Below are 24,205 nucleotides of genomic sequence, written 5' to 3' on the forward strand. Positions count from 1 at the left end.
TCCATGATCATCATCGTCACCGGCATGACACCATGATCTCCATCATCATGATCTCCATCATCGTGTCTTCATGAAGTTGCCTCGCCAACTATTACTTCTACTACTATGGCTAACGGTTAGCAATAAAGTAAAGTAATTACATGACGTTTAAGTTGACACGCAGGTCACAAATAAATAAAGACAACTCCTATGGCTCCTGCCGGTTGTCATACTCATCGACATGCAAGTCGTGATTCCTATTACAAGAACATGATCAATCTCATACAAGACATATATCATTCATCACATCCTTTGGCCATATCACATCACATAGCATACCCTGCAAAAACAAGTTAGACGTCCTCTAATTGTTGTTTGCATGTTTTACGTGGCTGCTATGGGTTTCTAGCAAGAACGTTTCTTACCTACGCATGAACCACAACGTGATATGCCAATTGCTATTTACCCTTCATAAGGACCCTTTTCATCGAATCCGATCCGACTAAAGTGGGAGAGACAGACACCCGCCAGCCACCTTATGCAACTAGTGCATGTTTGTCGGTGGAACCGGTCTCACGTAAGTGTACGTGTAAGGTTGGTCCGGGCCGCTTCATCCCACGATGCCGCCGAATCAAGATAAGACTAGTAACGGCAAGCATATTGAACAATATCGACGCCCACAACTACTTTGTGTTCTACTCGTGCAAAGAATCTACGCAATAGACCTAGCTCTGATACCACTGTTGGGGAACGTAGCAGAAATTCAAAAATTTTCCTACGTAACACCAAGATCTATCTATGGAGAGACCAGCAACGAGTAGTAAGGAGAGTGCATCTACATACCCTTGTAGATCGCTAAGCGGAAGCGTTCAAGTGAACGGGATTGATGGAGTCGTACTCGTCATGATTCAGATCACCGATGATCCTAGTGCCGAACGGACGGCACCTCCGCGTTCAACACACGTACAGCTCGACGATGTCTCCCACGCCTTGATCCAGCAAGGAGAGAGGGAGAGGTTGAGGAAGACTCCATCCAGCAGCAGCACAACGGCGTGGTGGTGATGGAGGAGCGTGGCAATCTTGCAGGGCTTCGCCAAGCACCTACGGGAGAGGAGGAGGTGTCACGGGAGGGAGGGAGGCGCCAAGGGCTCAGGTATTGATGCCCTCCCTCCCCTCCACTATATATAGGGGCAGGGGAGAGGGGGGAGGCGCAGCCTTGCCCCTTCCTCCAAGGAAAGGGTGCGGCTAAGGAGGGGGGAGGAGTCCATCCTCCCCAAGGCACCTCGGAGGTGCCTTCCCCCTTTAGGACTCTCCCCTTTTTCCTTTATCTTGGCGCATGGGCCTCTAGGGGCTGGTGCCCTTGGCCCATGTAGGCCAAGGCGCACCCCCTACATCCCATGTGGCCCCCGGGGCAGGTGGCCCCACCCGGTGGGCCCCCGGGACCCTTCCGGTGGTCCCGGTACAATACCGATGACCCCGAAACTTGTCCCGATGGCCGAAACAGGACTTCCTATATATAAATCTTTACCTCCGGACCATTCCGGAACTCCTCGTGACGTCCGGGATCTCATCCGGGACTCCGAACAACATTCGGTAACCACATACAAGCTTCCTTTATAACCCTAGCGTCATCGAACCTTAAGTGTGTAGACCCTACGGGTTCGGGAGACATGCAGACATGACCGAGACGTTCTCCGGTCAATAACCAACAGCGGGATCTGGATACCCATGTTGGCTCCCACATGTTCCACGATTATCTCATCGGATGAACCACGATGTCAAGGACTCAATCGATCCCGTATACAATTCCCTTTGTCTAGCGGTATGGTACTTGCCCGAGATTCGATCGTCGGTATACCGATACCTTGTTCAATCTCGTTACCGGCAAGTCTCTTTACTCGTTCCATAACACATCATCCCGTGATCAACCCCTTGGTCACATTGTGCACATTATGATGATGTCCTACCGAGTGGGCCCAGAGATACCTCTCCGTTTACACGGAGTGACAAAATCCCAATCTCGATTCGTGCCAACCCAACAGACACTTTCAGAGATACCCGTAGTGTACCTTTATAACCACCCAGTTACGTTGTGACGTTTGGCACACCCAAAGCACTCCTACGGTATCCGGGAGTTGCACAATCTCATGGTCTAAGGAAATGATACTTGACATTAGAAAAGCTTTAGCATACGAACTACATGATCTTGTGCTATGCTTAGGATTGGGTCTTGTCCATCACATCATTCTCCTAATGATGTGATCCCTTTATCAACGACATCCAATGTCCATGGTTAGGAAACCGTAACCATCTATTGATTAACGAGCTAGTCAACTAGAGGCTTACTAGGGACATGGTGTTGTCTATGTATCCACACATGTATCTGAGTTTCCTATCAATACAATTCTAGCATGGATAATAAACGATTATCATGAACAAGGAAATATAATAATAATCAATTTATTATTGCCTCTAGGGCATATTTCCAACATTGCCATGGTGTTGTTTTATGTGCAGAAAACAAATATTCTCGGAATGACCTGAAACTCCATGGAACATCTTAGAAAAAACAGTAAAAAATCCTCGCCAAAGATGAAGACCAGGGGGGCCACACCCTTCTCACGAGGGTGGGGGGCGCGCCCCCCCTAGGGTGCGCCCCCTACCTCGTGGGCCCCCTGTTGCGTCTCCGACTCCAACTCCACCTCCATATATTGAGTATCGATGGGAAAAAAATCAGAGAGAAGAAATCATCGCGTTTTACGATACAGAGCCGTCGCCAAGCCCTAAAACCTCTCGGGAGGGCTGATCTGGAGTCCGTTCGGGGCTCCGGAGAGGGGGATTCGTCACCGTCGTCATCATCAACCATCCTCCATCACCAATTTCATGATGCTCACCGCCGTGCGTGAGTAATTCCATCGTAGGCTTGCTGGACGGTGATGGGTTGGATTAGATTTATCATGTAATCGAGTTAGTTTTGTTAGGGTTTGATCCCTAGTATCCATTATGTTCTGAGATTGATGTTGCTATGACTTTGCTATGCTTAATGCTTGTCACTAGGGCCCGAGTGCCATGATGATCTGAACCTATTATGTTTTCATGAATATATGTGAGTTCTTGATCCTATCTTGCAAGTCTATAGTCACCTACTATGTGTTATGATCCGGTAACCCCGAAGTGACAATAATCAGGACCACTCCCGGTGATGACCATAGTTTGAGGAGTTCATGTATTCACTATGTGCTAATGCTTTGTTCCGGTTCTCTATTAAAAGGAGGCCTTAATATCCCTTAGTTTCCAATAGGACCCCGCTGCCACGGGAGGGTAGGACAAAAGATGTCATGCAAGTTCTTTTCCATAAGCACGTATGACTATATACGGAATACATGCCTACATTACATTGATGAATTGGAGCTAGTTCTGTGTCACCCTATGTTATGACTGTTACATGGTGAACCGCATCCGGCATAATTATCCATCACTGATCCAGTGCCTACGAGTTTTACATATACTAGTTTACGCTTATTTACTTTCCCGCTGCTACTGTTACAATCACTACAAATTACCAAAAACATTACTTTTGCTGTTTTTAATTTTGTTGCCGCTACTACCACTATCATATTACTTTGATACTAAACACTTTGCTGCAGATACTAAGTTTCCAGGTGTGGTCGAATTGACAACTCACCTGCTAATACTTGAGAATATTCTTTGGCTCCCCTTGTGTCGAATCAATAAATTTGGGTTGAATACTCTACCCTCGAAAGCTGTTGCGATCCCCTATACTTGTGGGTTATCACAGGCGAAGACCACCTTTTGTCAGGATAGCTCGTACTAGCTATCCCCTTTCAAATTGGCCGCCATTGTTGGCTCCCTTCCCGCTCAATACTTTTGAAGAGGGCCAGGGCCTCTATAAATAGAACTAGCCACCACAAAGAGAAGGGGGCGGATCAAGAGCCAACTCTTAGCCACACCGAACACAAGAACACCTCAACCTCAAGAGGTTGTTCTTCCCCTTGTACTGTTCATCATCAGCCCAAGAGGCAATCCACCACCACACTAGAGTAGGGTGTTACACCACAGCAGTGGCCCGAACCAGTATAAATCTTGTGTCTTTGTCTTGCGAGTGCGTCGAGTTCGTCCGCGAGACCTTAGCGAGCTAGGGCGTAGATCGGTAGAAGGGAAGGAACTTCGCACGCACTCTAGTGTTTGAACCTTAAGGGTCCACCGGAACCCCAGATCTGACATTTGGCGCACCAGGTAGGGGTGCACCAGAGTCTCTTCCTCGCCAATCGACCCGCCGACGCTCCGCGACCCCGATGTCCGGCGACCCAAGGGCTAACTCCGACCGCTAGGTAGCTTGGCCAGCCCAGGCAGCGACACTAGCCCACGAAGATCTCGACCCCGCGCCCCAGGCAGCGCGGGCGCCGCCTAACACTGCAGGGCGCGGGCAGCACGACTAGGCGACATCCACCCTCACTCCACGGCAAACGCGAGCCACTGCAAGGGATGCAAGCCACACCGCAGCAATAGCACCACACACTCGGCGGGAGCTGGAGAACATGCGGGCCACGCTCACGGTGGCGCTGGAGTTGCTGCGGTGCCGGCTGATGGAGAGCGGACGCGATGCACTGCTGGAACGTGTCACCGAGCTGCTGGATGTGACGGCATCAGGAGCGCCACCTTTCTGCTATCTGCTTCCTTCTCGAGCCGCCACAGGACCTCATGACGGGCCACGCTGCAACCGCGCGGCCTCGGGCGCGCCTGGGGGCGTCCCCGGCCCCAGGACGGCCGGCGGCGCCGTGGGCCCTGTTGCCCTCGCGTCGCCTCTGGTGGGCACGGGCATGAGCGTTGCCCCCCATGGCCCCAGCGGGGCGTCGCGTTATCACCCTCAGGACGCTGCGCTGGGTTGGGCGACGTGGAGTGTGGGGCACTACAGCGAGGTGTTCGGAGTAACAACCCCAGAAGCATTTGTGCCCCGTATGATGGATCAGGAGTACACACCGGAGGATGACCCTGGCTCGTTTCTCGGACCAAGTTGGGAGGAGGAAGCATTGGGAGCTGAAGCCTCCCAGGAGCCGCCGGAGAGCCTCGCCAACCGCACCGTCGACAACAGATATATGGTACCACTAATCCCTCAGGAGCAAGCTTACGCTAACCATGAGTCACAGATGAACCAGGCCCCGGTGCCGAATGGTGGTTCCGGCCCGACAGGAGAGACCCGCTAGGGGCTGCGTGGAAGGGGCCAGGAGCAAGGCCCCTCCTAGAGTCATGCGGAGCAAGGCAACGCTTAGAGGTAGGCCCTCTGCCGGGGTGGCGACCATGACCTTTCCCCCGCCAGAGGACCTGTGGTCGCCGAGGTGCCGCTGGTGTCCCCTCTGCCCTCGTTGGGACGTCCCGGTTTCCGGTCGTCCCAGCGGTGGCAGGGGGTGGTGCAAGGCGGGGCCCTCGTTTGGCGATATGAAGCAAGGCCGGTTTCTGTGAAGAAGGCCTAGTGCCTGTGAAGCTCGCCGCCCATGACACTCTCACGTAATAATGAGTGGGGCCGTACATGCCCCGGAGTCTCAGGGGTGCCGGCCTCAAGCCCTGGGGCTCCCTCCCACGCTTAGTGGCAGCACTTAGCTCCGTGCTAGTGAGAAGACTCGAAGACCACAAGACTAGACTAGGCGCCGGACGCGGCCATTTTCTTTGGATCTCTTCTTCTATAGCCTTGCTTTTTGGATTTGGATTTAAGTTGAAGTCGAGCTTTTGTTGATGCATGCGGGGGTGTACTTTCTCGTTCAAGCAATTTTCTTGCCATCTGGTTCTTGCCTTATTCTGGAGCTCACGCTCGCCGCCTACCCCTGGCGGGCCCCTCGCAAGTGGGGCTGAGCACAACACGCGCGCCAACCGGGTTGATCGGCGGAGGAACCTCGCAAGGCCCTCTCGGGCGGGTCAGCAGACCCTTTAGGAGCCCCGTGGCGACTCTCGACCTTACGACGCGATTCAGGCCCGCTCCAGCTAAGGTAAGACACTGCGGCAAAACTTGTCGTCGGACTCATGACTGACCAAAACACACTCTTGGCTCGGCATAAAGGAGTATAAATCATGATTTGCTTACATGAGGGGCTCCCCCTCCCAAAATGCTCTCACAATCTTTAGGGGCCACACTCGAGTTTCTTGCATACAGGGTGAAGCAGTAAAGGGACCAGGAATCAGCTGGATATGTCGCTCGCCGCGTCCCCCATGTCGTCTTCAGACGCGCCACTGGCATCACTGTCACCATCGTTTGCATTGCCTCCACCTTCACCGGCGCCGATGTCTCCATCATCGACCACGCCGCCTTCATCCGCCGCAACCACAACCCCGTCATCATCAGAGGCAAAGGCCCTCACCAGCGCATCCACGTGGTATTCAACCCATCGCACCAAGTCACCCCGGATGGCTTCCGGCACGGGAGCAATAGCAGCGTCGAAATCAAAGTTGAGATTGATGTTCCAGAGGTGGCTGAAGACGCGAGAGAACACACGCCCAAGCAGACTGCGACTTCTCTCTCCCACAAGCTGGCGAGCCCTGTTAGACCGGGCTTCAAGGTGTGTCACCACATTGGTGAAGAAGGTTAGGTGACAGGCGTAGTCATTCAAGTGGGGGAGCGGTGCATTCTCGTCGCAGATGAAGCCTAGGGCGGTATTAGCCCTGCTCCGAAGGCCCTGAAGCATGGGGGGCATGCTCGCGCTCTAGCGTCCGCCGTTGAAGCACTTCCTCCCTGTTTTGCCATGAGACGGCCTCGGCGTCTGAGGGAGTCCTGGACTAAGGGGTCCTCGGATGTCCGGCCTGTTATCTATGGGCCAGACTAATGGGCTGTGAAGATCGAAGACCATACTCGTGTCCGGATTGGACTCTGATTGGCGTCGAAGGCAAGCTTGGCGACCGAAGATTCCTTTTTATGTAACCTACTCCGTGTAAACCCTAGATCCCCTCGGTGTCTATATAAACCGAAGGGCGTAGTCCGGAAAGGACAACACATATACTCATTACCATATTCATAGGCTAGACTACTAGGCTTTAGCCATTACAATCTCATGGTATATCAACTCTTGTAACACTCATATTCATCAAGATCAATCAAGCAGGAAGTAGGGCATTACCTCCATAGAGAGGGCCCGAACCTGGGTAAACATTGTGTCCCCTATCTCCTGTTACCATCAATCCTAGACGCACAGTTCGGGACCCCCTACCCGAGATCTGCCGGTTTTCACACTGACATTGGTGCTTTCATTGAGAGTTCCACTGTGCCGTCGGGAGAAGGCTTGATGGCCCCTTCGGTCGTCAATAATGACACTGTCCAAGGAGGATCCTTCCTCCCCGGACAGATCTTCATATTCGGCAGCTTCGAACTGCAGGCCAACTCGCTTGGCCATCTGGAGCAGATCGACAGCTACGCCCCTGGCCATAAGGTCAGATTCGGAAGCCTGGATTACGTTGCAGACGTCCGTGGAGATTTGATCTTCAACGGATACGAGACCGTGGCAACCGCTCCCCATCGCCTCGACGAACATGGCCTAAACGTGTCATCGGGCCGCATCCAGGAGATAGCTCCTATAACAGCTCTGGCCTTAAATCCAGAGCAGATCAAGTCGCCCGAAGACGGGAAGCTCAACCCCGTCATGAGGGCTACTGATTCTGCGGCGGTGGAGCCGCACACATATTCCACTTCCTACGGTATCGGCATGAACGAAACCCCGGACTCACCTCTGACGTCGAACTCCGAACCCTATGAGCCCGCATATACCGAACTCGATCGGTAATAGATATTCAAGTTCAGCGCCGCAGATGTCTTCCAACACGCGCCCATGGGTGACATACTAAACTCACTAAAAAACCTATCCCTGGCAAATGACCCGTCGCTGAACTATGTTCGATTCGAACTTTCAGCGGACGATGGAGAATTTTGTTTCCCACCCACCACCCAGCTCGTCGCCATTGTTGAAGACCTAACCAACATGCCCGACCCCTGCCCCGAAGACATCGACGGTTTGCACGACGATGAGGGGCAAGGCTAGACCTTATTACCCATTCGACACAGGAAGACCACTTCCTGGTATGACATGTGTATGAAAGACACACCTTACGGCGCTCTCGACGATGATAAGGAGAATCCGGTTGAGAATAAACTGCCTGGTACACAGCCCGGAAACCGGCACCCTAGGCCACATCGCCCAAGAGAAAACACTGCCAACAAAGACCCTGCCGAGGTAGAATCCGAGCAGGATGAACAGGAGGCGGGCAGGAAAACTCTAATGAACAGACCACATATGGGGACTCGGAGGACAGCAATTATCTCCCACCCTCCGAGGAAGAGGAGATCCTCGGCGACGACGACTTTATCATGCCCAAGGAACCTCTCAAGTAGGAGCGCTTTAAACGCCAGCTTATAGCCACTACAAGGAGCCTAAGAAAAAAGCAGCTACAGCTTCAAGCAAGCCAAGATTTGCTCAATGATAGATGGACCGAGGTTTTGGCCGCCGAAGAACACGGCCTTAGCAGCCCAGTCAAAAACCACCCAAAGAATAGGTGGCTCCCTCAATACGATGGCAGGGCGATGGAGCCCATACCACCATCGAATAATGCGGCAGGCCGACCACAGTTTGGTCCAGTCAAAGTAGCAGCCCAAGCAGAGCACCATACCAACCCATCCGGCCGTCAAAACAAAACAGCTCGGAGGAATACCCGCGATATCAACCAATACACTGAGGGTAGAGGAGGATGTACACGATCGATGTACAGATCACAAAGATATATCCTGACTGACGATGATGGTCGCCTATTTTGACGCTATAAAGCCGACCGTGCCCGGGCCATACACCGTAAACGGAACGCGCCGGAGGTGCTTCATAGTGTGGCCCAACATAGAGGAGCCGCACACCCTCTCTGCTTCACTAACAAAGTAATGGAGCACGAATTCCCAGACGGGTTTAAACCCATCAACATCGAATCATACGATGGAACAACAGATCCCGCGGTATGGATCGAGGTTTACCTCCTTCATATTTACATGGCCCGTGGAGACGACCTCCACGCCATTAAATACCTACCTCTCAAGCTTAAAGGGCCAGCTCGGTACTGGCTAAATAGTTTGCCAGAAAATTCCATTGGCAACTGGGAAGATTTGGAAGACGCCTTTCAGGCAATTTCCAGGGAACATATGTCCGGCCATTATACGCCGATGACTTAAGTCACATTGTCTGGGAGCTCGGCGAGTCAGCCAGGGAGCTCTGGACCAAGTTCTTAGTCAAAAAGAACCAAATTGTCGACTATCCGGACACAGAAGCCCTTGCGGCCTTCAGACACAGCGTCCGGGATGAATGGCTAGCACGTCACCTCGGCCAGGAAGGACCCAAATCCATGGCAGCCCTTACCGCTCTAATGACCCACTTCTGCGCGGGAGAAGACAACCGGATGGCTCGTAAAAACAATGACGCCAGCAGCCCGGGCACCTATGAAATCCGAGATGGCAATGGGAAGCCACGACAAACCGAACACAACAGTCGCAGTAATATACACGACAAAGTGGTGAACGCGGGATTTCACAATCCGAAGCCCGGTCAACGAAAGAAGCCACTAAAGGCAAACCAGGATGGACCATCCACCCTCGACATGATATTGGACCGACCTTTTCAGATTCACGGTAAACCTGATATGCCAGCTAATCATACCAACCGAAACTGTTGGTTCTTCAAGCAGGCAGACAAGCTTAACGCTGATCACAAGGGGAGGAGGCCACCAGGCGATAAAGACAACGTGTCAGCTAGCCAGCAGAAGGCCAGGGGCCAGAAACAGTTTCCCTTCGACGTTCGACTACTCCGGGAACGCGAATAGCAGTCCGTTTTCCACCACCCACGTACTGTACTGGCAAAGTTTGTACCACGCGCACATCACTACGCACTCAAGATACCATGGGCATTGGCGGAAGCATAATACGGACACCCTGGAGGCATTCCCGTCACATTTTCTATCTGCTTACTTTATTTTTTATGTATCATCCCTAAATAACAGGTGACCAGCCGGACATCATCTACAACGGACTCTATCGGAGTCCGGATCTGTACGCTCACCTTAGGGGCTACTTCCGTTAAGTATTCCCCTCCCCGAGGACGGGCGACGCAAACGTGCGATAGGAGGCCCCAAAATAACTTTTTGTGGACCGCACTCTTTATTCCGAGCCTGTACTATGCCCTCTTTCCTCTGATCCCGACCCCGTGCATATCCGGGTCTGCGGTCTTTTCTTTATTATTAGTATTATTATTATATATATATATACAAATTTATCATTGGCACATCGCTCCGTTCTCAGTAAGTCTCACCCGAACTGATCTTCCTGACTCTTTTAAGTACGACCTGAATGGCTGCTCTGCAGATACACCTCGGCATACCCTGCCAGGGGCTCGGCATGGGAATGAATGAGCTGCCAGTAAAAGTCCGAACCACTCTATAGTGTACTTCGGCGTCGCAAGTTTGGCCTTATATGCATCAGCTCCGAATCATTGTCTTGGGTCAATAGTTGGGTTGCCCGGCTCCTGTGTTTGCTACCCTACGTTCCGCCCTATCGGCTAGGGTAGTAAAGGGAGAACTACTGCGATTGTGCCCTGGCCTAGACCGGATGAGCACCTCAGTAGAGAAAGCTGAAAACTGACTGTCATGATGCGGTGAGAGCTGGTCAACCACTTGACGACTTGTTGGAATCCTTAGTGATTCTCCGTGTAACACGAAGGATCTTTTTTAGATCAGATATGCAAGGCACCACACGCCGCATACACACTAGGGGCTATGTCGTAGCCCCACCATAAAACTCCTATGGTTAAGTGAAAGTGTTAACGCCTTGTAGTCCAATTACCTGGTTCACCGCATTATCACCTCCTTCATGGACCAAGACGTTGTATAAAGAGTGATTAAATGCTTTTCTGAACACCCCTGTACTTCCTACGAGGGGGCTAAAGCCGACAACGGGAAAACTTTCAGATTATATTAAAACAACCGCACAGGAGGAATTCAAGCTTTCGAGCAAAACACAAATAGATTAACTATAAACTTGTCTTTTACAATCATCATACACCTCACTCGAACATTATGTTCTTCAAGCATTGGCCCTCTATCAAGCGGGCAGCCTCCAGGACGTCTTCAAAGTAACTCTCCGGTTCCGAACGGTCCCTGCCCCCAGGCGGACCCTTCATAGCGATGTCGAAGGCCTTCATCTTTCCCCAAAATGTCTTGACTCGGGCAAGGGCCATCCGTGCACCTTCAATGCACGCCGATCGCTTCGCCGCATCTATTCGCGGCACCATGTCGACAAGCTTCTGCACCAAACCAAAATAACTACTCGGCAGAGGCTCGGTTGGCCACAGCCGGATTATAACATCCTTCATGACAACGCCAGATACCCTATGAAGTTCGGCCCATTGGGACATCTGCTCATTAAGAAGCAGCGGGCGCTTCGACGCACCGAACTGTGACAAAAAAAGTTTCTCCGTTGCATATCCAGCTCACGCTTGGTAATACCGCGCTGCATCGGAAGAACTCTTCGGCAAGTCCAAATACTCATCCAGAGAACTCCACACTTGGTTCAGCTGAGCATAGTCTGGGTCGCCGAACTTCGTCCGCAGCAGAAAAGGCTTTCCAGCCACTATCTCTTTCATCTGCCGAACTTCCCGACGAAGTGCTATGGACTCTGATCGCGCTTCTTTTGCCTCCTGTCGGGCCTTGTCCAGTTCGGCCGCTATGGCTTTATTCTCATTTTCAAGAAATTCGCAGTGGCTAGCAGCGTTCTCCAAAGCGAGTGTTATCGTGGATACCATCTCCTCGCCCTAGCGTCGCGCAGCTTGTTCGGCCTTCAGTTCAACCGATGCCTCTTTAGCAGCAGCATCACTAAGCCGGACCCGCTCCTTGGCCCGGACTAGCTCCGCCCAAAGAGCCTCCACGGCGGCAACACCATCTGCATGGTATGCACATTTAATATACAACACTTTCCTGCGTTAAGCACACTGGTGTAAAGAATGCTCGAAATACGTACCTTGCGAGTCGTAAAGACGCCTATTGATCAATGTGATGTCATCCTCCGCAATATCCAGCTTTTGCTGTAGTTCGGCCACTTCTGTACTCTGGGCAGCCACAGGAGGGGTAACAGCCTGTATTTCAAATTAAACCAAGGTTAATACCTGAGCATATCTCTTTGATCCTCCGATCGCTTCCTTCGGAAGACAATCCGAGTCTCAGGGGCTAATGCGTATACAACAGGTGCATTCTGTCCATAAAATTCAATTGACAAAACTACATCACAAACCTCAAAACCTCTCAAAAGGCTCGTAAAAGTCTCGTCCAATCCACTCTTCGTGGATACAATCCTCTTAACCACAATAGCCATCAAAGTACGGTGCTCCTCTGAAAGGAATGCTCGTTGTAGCAAGTCCGTCAGCGGCTCCGGCACCCTTGGGTCTTCGGAAACCGCTGCCGAAGTATGGCCTTCCCGTGAAGGATCTCGCCTACTTACCTCCAGAATCGTCTCCGACTGTAAACCGGACGGTTCGGGGACTCTAGTCTTGATCCCGGAACCTCGAGTGACAGAGGCGTCGCCTTCAGGTAACGCCTTCTCCGTTTCTTGTACCACTTGGTGTTTGGGAGGAGCCCTTCGGGACGATACCTCGGTATCATCCCCCTATCGGGCGATTGGGCCGGAGAAGGCGTATCACTCTCCATCATCTCCGGAAGAAGATCTCCCGAGGAGGAGAACGATTGACAAGCACCAGGCGTTAACCTGCGTGGATGAACATATATCGGATGATTACTTCACTAATAGAAAAAGAATGAGGTGCCCCAGCCACGCTTACGTTTTGCTGTGAGGTTCATCCTCGTAATCGTTCGCCCGACCCAAGCCGCTCGATGACGGCATTTTTCCCTTCTTGGAAGGCTTCCCCTCCTGACCTTCGGAGGCGGCCCTCTTCTTGCCTTGGAAGGCTCCCTCCGAGCGGCATACGAACGTAGCTGTGAGGTGGACCTTCGCAGCGCCCAACACGTGAAGGCCAGAAGTGCTCCTGAGACGCGACTCGGTTGAGCCCTGGGATGTCGATGCAGACGCGCAGCTCACCACCCTCGCCTGGGTGGGGAGCAACGCTAGGTGGGCGGCGATCACTGCATATTGCTCTTGCTTCCTGAAGCTCCTGAGATACCTTGGTGATGAACTCCTTAGCTCGGGCGCTCCTTGCCTGCTGTCCTCCTGAGGGAGACGTGCCGCAAAACATGCCTCCAAGTGGTGCCCGAGCGCCTCCCTCGTGACGTTGGCAAGGTCTGAGGCCCTCCAGAAGAGAGCCTCCGAGCCCTGCCCGAGGAGGGCGCCGGGCGCGCCTTCCTATGCGATAGAGGGAGATGCCCCAGGCGCGGGCGCTGATCCTGACGAGGCGCCACTTGCGGCGCCGCCCTCCTGAGGTCCGGCACGGAGTTGCTGCTTCTTCTTCTTGGGGACGACCTCAGGAGGATACCGAGCTGCATTGTTGTTGGAGTCTTCGATTGATGTTGCTTGGAAGGCACGCTCGAGGGAGCACACCGCATCTCTTTCTTCGTAGGGGACTGTGATGATCCCGCTGCTTCCTAGCATCTTGAGGATGTTGTAGCCGTGGTGCGTCATGGCCATGAACTTGGCTAGGGCCAGATACCCGAGGATGGCATTGTATGGAAGACGGATGTGGGCGATGTCGAAGTCGATGAGCTCGGTGCGGTAGTTGTTGCATTGTCCGAAGGTGACTGGGAGGCGGACCTGCCCGATCGGGGTGGTGGAGTCGTCGGTCACTCCTGAGAAAGGCTTGGTGGGCTGAAGCTGATCATATGGCACTTGAAGTTGTCAAACGCGTCGACGGACAGGACGTTGAGCCCTGCGCCGCCGTCGATGAGAGTCTTGGTAACTTGCACGTTGCTAATGACTGGTGAACAGAGCATCAGGAGGACGTCGATGGTATCCGCACACTTGAGCTGATCTACCGAGCTGAATGTGATGGCGCACTGGGACCACCTGAGCGGGTGCATGGCCTCGAGCTTGGGGAGGACTGCATTCACTTCATGAGCAAACTGCTTGAAGATACACTGTGAGGCTGGGGCTTGAGCTTCGACCAAGATGCAGGCGATAGCACGTGGCTCCTGGAAGCCCCCAGCCCCCTCGTCTTGGTGGTGGTCGCCGTTCCTTCTTGGTGGTGGCAGTGGAGGAAGCCCATCATTTCCTTGAGGATGATCCTCGCGAGGCTGATCCCTTCATGCACCTTCACGAGGCTGGTCCTGCCAGTTGTCCTCATGAGGCCGGTCGCGCCACTCCTGGCGCGGGCCATGGTCATCTCAGTGTCCGCCACCATGTCCTCCTCCTTGGCCGTAGCCCCGGTTGTTGCGCTCGGGGCATCGACCGAAGCGTCCTTCTCGAATGGCTCTGAGCTCTTGATAGTCGCTGGTGTTGTGGTTGTGCAGGTTATGGAAGGCACAGAACGGTCGGCTGCTCTTGGATGATTCAGGCAGGTCCCTGCCGCGCTTTGTATCCAGCTCCGCCGCGAGCACGGCTGCTCCCTTGCGCTTCACGTCTTTGGCCTTGTCTTTCTTCTCCTCCGGGTCCGCAGTCGGGAGCTCGAGGAGGGAGAGGCGCCCCTCCTCAGCTCTTGCGCACTTGGTCTCCAGATTGAACAGTTCCAGGGACATGCATATCTCCTCGTGGATGGCGAGCTCCTCTTTCATCTTGATGTTGCGGATGCCATCGAAGAACACGGAGATGATGGCCTCGTACGTCACCTTGGGGATCTTGAGGCGAACGTTGTTGAAGCGCTGGATGTACTTCTGGAGGGTCTCTCCTGGTTGTTGCTTGACGCGGCGTAGGTCACCTGCAGCCGGTGGGCGGTCGCGAGTGCCCTGGAAGTTGGCGACGAAACGGTCGCGCATCGCATTCCAGGAGGAGTTCGAGCCTGGAGGCAGATTCAGGAGCCAGGAGCGGGCACCATCCTTGAGAGCCATGGGGAACCAATTCGCCATGACTTTCTCGTTGCCGCCGGCTACCTCGATGCTCAGCTCGTAGAGATGCAGGAACTCCGTGGGGTCGGGGGTGCCGTCGTAGCGAGGTGGCAGATCCGGCTTGAACTTGCCCGACCAAGCGACGCTACGCAGCTCAGGGGTGAAGGCGCGGCAGCCTATCGTGGTCACCGGGACTCCGCGCTGGTGGAGAACTTTTCCTGGATGCGGTCCGCGCACCGCCACCGCAGGCGGCACGCGGTCTTGCCGTGGTGGCACGGGGAGCGTGGGGGCGTTTTCTCGCAGCCGAGGGACTTCTTGGCAGCTTCTTTCTTCTTGCACGGGCGCCGGACGCGGCAGGTCGCGCCATGGGGCCGCGCACCTGGGCGCCAAGACTCCGTCTTGGGGCAGAGGTAGTGGAGGCGCTCCATGGGCCACGCAGCCCGTGACTGGCGGAGGGCGAGGCGGCGAGAGGGACGGTGCAGGGGAGCCCCCTGCGGCGCTGACAAGCTCGATGATGCGGTCGAGCCAGTCCTTGTAGAGGTCGTTGATTGGGCGGTAGCGCAGGAGCTCGCGCGACATGCACAGAGCGGCATGTGCATCCACGGGGGCGCGACGAGCATGGGATGATGAACCGGCCGGGGTCAGCGATGGAGTAGCGGTGCGGCCGTCCCACCGCACCGAGGGGTGCAGCGAGGATGCTTGCTGCTCGTTCCCCATCGGGCCGGTGGCGGTGTTGGCGGCAGGCGACGGGGAACGACGGGGTGGCCCAACGATGGGAGCCGTCTGAGCGATGCGGGCGGCGAGGGCAGCCCGGCGCTCAGCGCGAGCGCGGTGAGCGTCCGCCATGGAGACGACGAAGCAACGGGACGCAGAGAAACAGAAGGGAAGCTTCGGCACAACCCCTACCTAGTGCGCCAAATGTCAGATTACGGGTTCTGGCAAAACTCTCAAGGTTCGAACACTGGGGTGCGCGCGAAGATCTCCCCCCATCGATCCACGTCCTAACTTCGCTAAGATCTTACGGGCTAACTCGATGAACCCGCAACACAAAGGACATAAGATTTATACTGGTTCGGGCACCGTTGTGGTGTAATACCCTACTCCAGTGTGGTGGTGGTGGATTGCCTCTTGGGCCAAGGATGAACAGTACAAGGGGAAGAACAACCTCCTGAGGAGAGGTGTTCTTGTGCTCAGTGAGCTTCTGGTAGTTCTGGTCTCTCTCGATCTGTCCCATCCCCCTTGAACTCTCCGCCCCTCGTGAGCCAGCCTGGTAAGGCTACTCCTAAGGAGGTCTTGTGTCGTCCGCCTCGCGAGGCTTGGCCCCTCACGAGGGTCTTGAAAGCTTGTTGGTGAAGATGGGTCGTACGGGACCGCTCATAGAGCCACGCTGTGGGCCGTAGGCAGGCAAGTCTGGGGACCCCCGTTCCTAGAATGTTGATAGTTTTCCCTTGAAGAGGAAAGGGCGATGCAGCAAAGTAGCGTAAGTATTTCCCTCAGTTTTTGAGAACCAATGTATCAATCCAGCAGGAGACTACACACAAATCGTCTAGTACCTGCACAAACAAATAAGAACCTTGCAACCAACGCGATAAAGGGGTTGTCAATCCATACATGGCCACTTGCAAAAGTGAGATATGATAAAGATAATAAGATAAATATTTTTGGTATTTTTGTATAGATTGGAAAGTAAAGATTGCAAAATAAATAGTAAACTGGAATTGTAGATTGAAAACTTATAAGATGTAAAGTAGACCCGGGGGCCATAGGTTTCACTAGTGTCTTCTCTCAAGATAGCATATATTACGGTGGGTGAACAAATTACTGCCAAGCAATTGATAGAAAAGCGCATAGTTATGAGAATATCTAGGCATGATCATAAACATAGGCATCACGTCTGTGTCAAGTAGACCGAAACGATTCTGCATCTACTACTATTACTCCACACATCGACCGCTATCCAGCATGCATCCAGAGTATTAAGTTCATAAGAACATAGTAACGCATTAGGCAAGATGACATGACGTATAGGGATAAACTCAAGCAATACGATATAAAACCCATCTTTTTATCTTCGATGGCAATAATACAATACGTGTCGGTTCCCTTTCTGTCACTGGGACCGAGCACCGTAAGATTGAACCCAAAGCTAAGCACTTCTCCCATTGCAAGAAAGATCAATCTAGTAGGCCAAACCAAACTGATAATTCGAAGAGACTTGCAAAGATATCAAATCATGCATATAAGAATTCAGAGAAGAATCAAATATTGTTCATAGATAAACTTGATCATAAACCCACAATTCATCGGATCTCGGCAAACACACCGCAAAAAGAATTACATCGAATAGATCTCCAAGAACATCGATGAGAACTTTGTATTGAAGATCAAAGAGAGAGAAGAAGCCATCTAGCTAATAACTATGGACCCGAAGGTCTGTGGTAAACTACTCACACATCATCGGAGAGGCTATGGTGTTGATGTAGAAGCCCTCCGTGATCGAATCCCCCTCCAGCAGATCACCGAAAAAGGTCCCCAGATGGGATCTCATGGATAAAGAAGGTTGTGGCAGTGGAAAAAGTGGTTTCGTGGCTCCCTCGGTTGTTTTCAGGGTATAAGAGTATATATAGGCGAAAGAAGTAGATCGGTGGAGCTACGAGGGGCCCACAAGGGTGGGGGGCGCGCCACCCTACCTCATGGCCGCCTTGTTGCTTCCTTGACCTCCACTCCAAGTCTCCTGGATTGCGTTTGTTCCAAAAAGATCCTCGCGAAGGTTTCATTCTGTTTGGATTCCGTTTAATATTCCTTTTCCGCGAAACACTGAAATAGGCAAAAAAAACAGCAATTTGCACTGGGCCTTCGGTTAATAGGTTAGTCCCAAAAATAATATAAAAGTGCATAATAAAGCCCATTAAACATCCAAAACATATAATATATTAGCATGGAACAATAAAAAATTATAGATACGTTGGAGACATCAAGCATCCCCAAGCTTAATTCCTGCTCGTCTTGAGTAGGTAAATGACAAAAACAAATTTTTTGATGTGGAATGCTACCTAACATAATTTTCAATGTAATTTCCTTTATTGTGGCATGAATATTCAGATCCAAAAGATTCAAGACGAAAGTTTAATATTGACATAAAAATAATAATACTTCAAGCATGCTAACCAAGCAATTATGTCTTATCAAAATAACATAGACAAAGAAAGCTTATCCCTACAAAATCTTATAGTTTGGCCATGCTTCATTTTCGTCACACAAAATGCTCCCATCATGCCCAACCCCGATGACAAGCCAAGCAATTGTTTCGTATTTAGCCTTTTCAAACTCTTTCAATTTTCACGCAATATATGAGCGCGAGCCATGGACATAGCACTATGGGTGGAATAGAATATGATGATGGAGGTTTGTGTAAGAAGACAAAAAGGGAGAAAGTCTCACATTGACGCGGCTAATCAACGGGCTATGGAGATGCCCATCAATTGATGTCAATGCAAGGAGTAGGGATTGCCATGCAATGGATGCACTAGAGCTATAAATATATGAAAGCTCAACAAGAGAAACTATGTGGGTGTGCATCCAACTTGCTTGCTCACGAAGACCTAGGGCATTTTGAGGAAGCCCATCGTTGGAATATACAAGCCAAGTTCTATAATGAAAAATTCCCACTAGTATATGAAAGTGACAAAATAGGAGACTCTCTATCCTGAAGATCATGGTGCTACTTTGAAGCACAAGTGTGGAAAAAGGGTAGTAACATTGCCCCTTCTCTCTTTTTCTCTCATTTTTTTCTTTTTTATGCCCTCTTTTTTACGGCCTCTCATTTTTTTCGTCTGGAGTCTCATCCCGACTTGTGGGGGAATCATACTCTCCATCATACTTTCCTCACATGGGACAATGCTCTAATAATGAAAGTCATCACACTTTTATTTACTTACAACTCAATAATTACAACTCGATACTTAGAACAAATTATGACTCAATATGAATGCCTCCGGCGGTATACCGGGATATGCGATGAATCAAGAGTGACATGTATTAAAGAATTATGAAGGTGGCTTTGCCACAAATACGATGTCAACTACATGATCATGCAAAGCAATATGACAATGATGGAGCGTGTCATAATAAACGGAACGTTGGAAAGTTGCATGGAAACATATCTCGTAATGGCTATGGAAATGCCATAATAGGTAGGTATGGTGGCTATTTTGAGGAAGATATAAGGAGGTTTATGTGTGATAGAGCATATCATATCATGGGGTTTGGATGCACTGGCGAATTTTGCAACAACTCTCGAGGTGAGAAAGGGCAATGCACAATACCAAAGAGGCTAGCAATGATGGAAGGGTGGGAGTGCGTATAATCCATGGACTCAAGATTAGTCATAAAGAACTCACATACTTATTGCAAAAATCTACAAGTCATCAAAACCAAGCATTACGCGCATGCTTCTAGGGGGATAGATTGGTAGGAAAAGACCATCGCTCGGCCCCGACCGCCACTCACAAGGAAAGCAATCAAAGAACACCTCATGCTTCAAATTTGTCACACAACGTTTACCATACGTGCATGCTACGAGACTTGCCAACTTCAACACAAGTACTCCCTCCTTCCATATATATAGGGCCTAATGCATTTTTCGAGGCTAACTTTGACCAAATATTAGAGCAATAATATATGACATGCAACTTACACAAAGCACACCATTAAATTCGTGTGTGAAAGGAGCTTTCAATGATATAATTTTCACATTGTGCATGTCATGTACTATTAATCTTGTCAATAGTCAAAAATGTAGTTGACATCATAATATTACCACCTATATAGATGGAAGGAGGGAGTATTTCTCAATTCCATAATTACTCAACTAGCACAACTATAATATTACCACCTTTATATCTCAAAACAACTATCAAGAATCAAATTTCTCATCGTATTTAACGCACTCTATATGAAAGTGTTTATTATACCCATCTTGGATGCCTATCATATTAGGACCAATTTTATAGCCAAAGCAATTACCATGCTGTTCTAAAAGAATCTCAAAATAATATAAGTGAATCATGAGAGATCAATAATTTCTATAAAATAAAACCACCACCGTGCTCTAAAAAGATATAAGTGAAGTACTAGAGAAAAATTATCTAGCTCAAAAGATATAAGTGAAGCACATAGAGTATTCTAATAAATTCTGTTTCATGTGTCTCTCTCCAAAAGGTGTGTACAGCAAGGATGATTGTGGTAAACTAAAAAGCAAAGAGTCAAATCATACAAGACGATCCAACCAAAACACATATCATGTGGTGAATAAAAATAAAGCCTCAAGTAAAGTTGTCGATAGATGAAGACGAAAGAGGGGATGCCTTCCGGGGCATCCCCAAACTTAGGCTTTTGGTTGTCCTTGGATTTTACCTTGGGGTGCCTTGGGCATCCCCAAGCCTAGGCTCTTGCCAATCCTTGTTCCAAAATCCATCAAATCTTTACCCAAAAACTTGAAAACTTCACAACACAAAACTCAACAGAAAATCTCATGAGCTCCGTTAGTATAAGAAAACAAACCACCACTTTAAGGTACTGTAATGAACTCATTCTTTATTTATATTGGTGTTAACCCTACTGTATTCCAACTTCTCTATGGTTCATACCCCCCGATACTAGCCATAGATTCATCAAAATAAGCAAACAACACACGAAAAATAGAATCTGTCAAAAACAGAACAGTCTGTAGTAATCTGTAGGTTTCGAATACTTCTGTAACTCTAAAAATCCTGAGAAATTAGGAAATCCTAAATAATTTTTATATTGATCTACGTAAGTTGGAATTGGTATTTTATCGCTCTCTGGTAAAAAATGGAAATTATTCTCGTGAGCGCATACTTTCTGTTTTTTTCAGCAAGATCAAACGACAATCATCCAAGAAGCTCCTAAAGGCTTTACTTGGCACAAACACTGATTAAAACATAAAAACATAATCATAATAGAGGATAGATGATTTATTTATTACTAGCAAACATGCCCGTGCATTGCAACAGATACAAAATAAATAAATATATGCTTCAAAACCTGTAAACAATTCATCACTTAAAACAACCTTGCAAGTAGCAAAACAATATTAAAAGTAATCAAAAGTACCAAGCCATTCTGAAAACAAATAGTGAAAAGCTGATGATACTTAAAGAAATAAAGAAATTGCCTTCATCATTACCTAAGGTTATAAGCAAAATGAGTACACCCCTGAAGCTGATATCAGAACCAGACGACAAAACCCAGCTAAAATAAAAGGAGATGAGCAGTGTTTAGCAAAAAGAGAAAATAGCAAGAGCAGGAGTAGTTGGGTACCCGTCACACCTTAAGCTAATATTTTATAATCTGAATATTTCCATCTCTCCGCAATGATGACAATCACATATACCTGTCATAAGGAGTTAACATGTTTTCGGCTGACGGCAAAAATCAATCAAGCAAGCTTTCCGTTCTTTTAGGTCTCACCACATTAATCAAGTTTCTACTGCCTTCTGGTATGCATATGTGGCCGTGGCCGACAACAGTGACGAGGAAACACACCAAGCGAGCACTTCCGCTAGTAGCATCAGCAGTTCCACATATTGCACTGGCACCGCAAGCGCTATCTGCAAATCATAGTTGCCTGATTCGCAATTCGCCCGGTTCAAAATTCAGGTTTGCGGCTCGCGATTCGCTACCTCATACACGAATCTGAATCGAGTTTGCTGAACATGTTCGCCATAGCAAATGCAACCTCGCCAAATATGTCGAAAAAATAAAAGAAATAAAATGAAGACACAAACAGCTGACCCCCAATTCTATTTTAATGGGCCAAAAGCCCACCACGTCAGAAGCTAGAGCGTGCCCAGTAAAATTCCCCACGAGTGCTCAACTCCTCATGAACGCAGCTACTCACGTCGTGCAGGCGAGCGCCCTCTTCTCTCTCTCTCTCTGTCGCCTTGTTTCTCTGTCTGATCCTCAACTCGTTGCCTCCATTTTCTTCTCCTCTCAAGCACTGCCACGCCAAGCACCACTGCAACCACGTGCATTATTCTCTTCAACGAATTGGCAAGCGAACTAGAAATTAAAATCGATATAGATCGGGATTTCATGCCTTGTCTAGTGAATCTGGTAACTATGTTGCAAACGATGTTTAGATTGTCAATCCTGAAAGGAGCAGCCGCTATCGGAGCCCATGATTTGGGCGGCCTCATCAATAAGAGGGTCGTGACTATCACAACGACACTCCTCCACGCCAAGCAGGCGCCGCTGCCCGAGATCATGATCTGGGTGGCCTCGTCGACAAGAGGGCCAAAACGATCACGGCGGCACTCGTTCATGCCGAATGGATTTCCTGCAACAAACATCAAATTTTCTTTCTATAACCTCGTATCCATGGAGAGAAAGAATGAACAGCTTCCGAGGGCATCCGATCAGATTTTGATTTTGATTTTCATCTGGAGTCAGAAAAGAAGTAGATTTCATTTTTTTAGTCGTCGGGGATGTGAGAGCACGGGAGACATGAGGGTTGGCGTACGTTGAGGTTTTTTGTTTCCGTGCATTCGCTTCCAGTATTTTTTTGCCTATAATCCTTCTTTTAAATCTTATCCGTCAATCTCTGTCGTTTACATAAAATCAACGGATATAAACGTTTGACGTATTGAGAACTATGAAAGCTTCCTCCCTTTAATATTAGGTAAAGACTAAACAGGAACAAAAATCAAGGAACAAAAATAAAATTGGGTTACCTCCCAACAAGCGCTATTGTTTAACGCCCCTAGCTAGGCATAAAAACAAGAATAGATCTAGGTATTGCCATCTTTGGTATGCAATCCATAAGTGGCTCTCATAATTCATTCATAAGGTAATTTAATTTTTTTAGTAAAATGTTCCATGCCTTTCCTTAACGGAAATTGGAATCTAATATTTCCTTCTTTCATGTCAATAATTGCACCAATCGTTCTAAGGAAAGGTCTACCAAGAATAATAGGACATGCATGATTGCAATCTATATCAAGAACAATGAAATCTACGTGAACATAATTCCTATTTGCAACAATAAGAACATCATTAATTCTTCCAGGCCCGACCCTAAGGGGGGGAGAACAGGGCGGCCGCCCCGGCCCCCCGGGTACCAAGGGCCCCCCAAATCTGCTCTTATTCGGCCTAGCACCTTGTCTAGAATGCCGGTGTATGCACGTACTTCACCTCGAGAAAATGGGCGTCCTATTCCTACAACCATTTCCCTGATTTTCTCACCTTCCTTCCATCGTTCTAGGATTAAGGGCCCTTGCCATTGATTAATAGAGCAGTTATTGCATGCAATTAATTTGATGTAGTTATGAAAAAAATCCGCTTTTACTTTCCTTCCTTAATCTCGCCACAAAAATATCCTTCCTTAATCCACTAGTCGAAAGTTGTACGACCAATTTGTGAGAAAAAACAGGACTAATGGTAAGCAATGCCCCACAAGGGTGAGAACATGTCAAGATTGCGGTGGTTGATATCCATCTACTATGGCTACGTGGTGCCGCCTTGGGTTGGATTGGATATGAGTCGGAGGATGCATGGCTGGACCACCGGTGATAGCCAGTTGGCTCGCAGGAGACCACCACACCGGCTCGCCGGGAGGATAAATGAGAAGGTATGTTTCTAATCTCTATTTGTATAGGTAGTCTATATGGCCTATGAAATTTTATCATGATGGTCGATTCAAATTTATAAATGATAATCGACATGGCCTTTGCGTTGTTACAATTGGACACTAATGATTGATTTATGAGAATTGTTAATGGATAGATATTATTGGGCTTATTAATTCTAATGTTTGTAGACTTGCCGGCAATTTATATTGAGGAATAAACTACTGCTAATACTATGTGACATGTAAATGGAAGACAACATGAGTGATCATTGGCATTTATATCATCCATTAGTATTGACCAGATGCCATTTTTTTGCGGGGTACAAGATGCCAGTTTTTACTATAGCTTGATTAGGATCAACAAAATTAGCATCATAAACTTAATAAAGAAGCTATCTGACATATTAGTAAAGAATAGACTTATAAATGAGAATATTGTATTTCCTTTGACTAGCGATTAAAAATATTTTTAAAACGTATTTGTGTTTATGTTAAGGGCCCCTAGATTCAGTTTTGCCCCGGGCCCCTAAAATTTCAGGACCGGCCCTGAATTCTTCCCATAGGTTTCTT

The sequence above is a fragment of the Triticum dicoccoides genome, chromosome 5A, assembly GCF_002162155.2.
Source record: "Triticum dicoccoides isolate Atlit2015 ecotype Zavitan chromosome 5A, WEW_v2.0, whole genome shotgun sequence".
NCBI classification, from domain to species: domain Eukaryota; kingdom Viridiplantae; phylum Streptophyta; class Magnoliopsida; order Poales; family Poaceae; genus Triticum; species Triticum dicoccoides.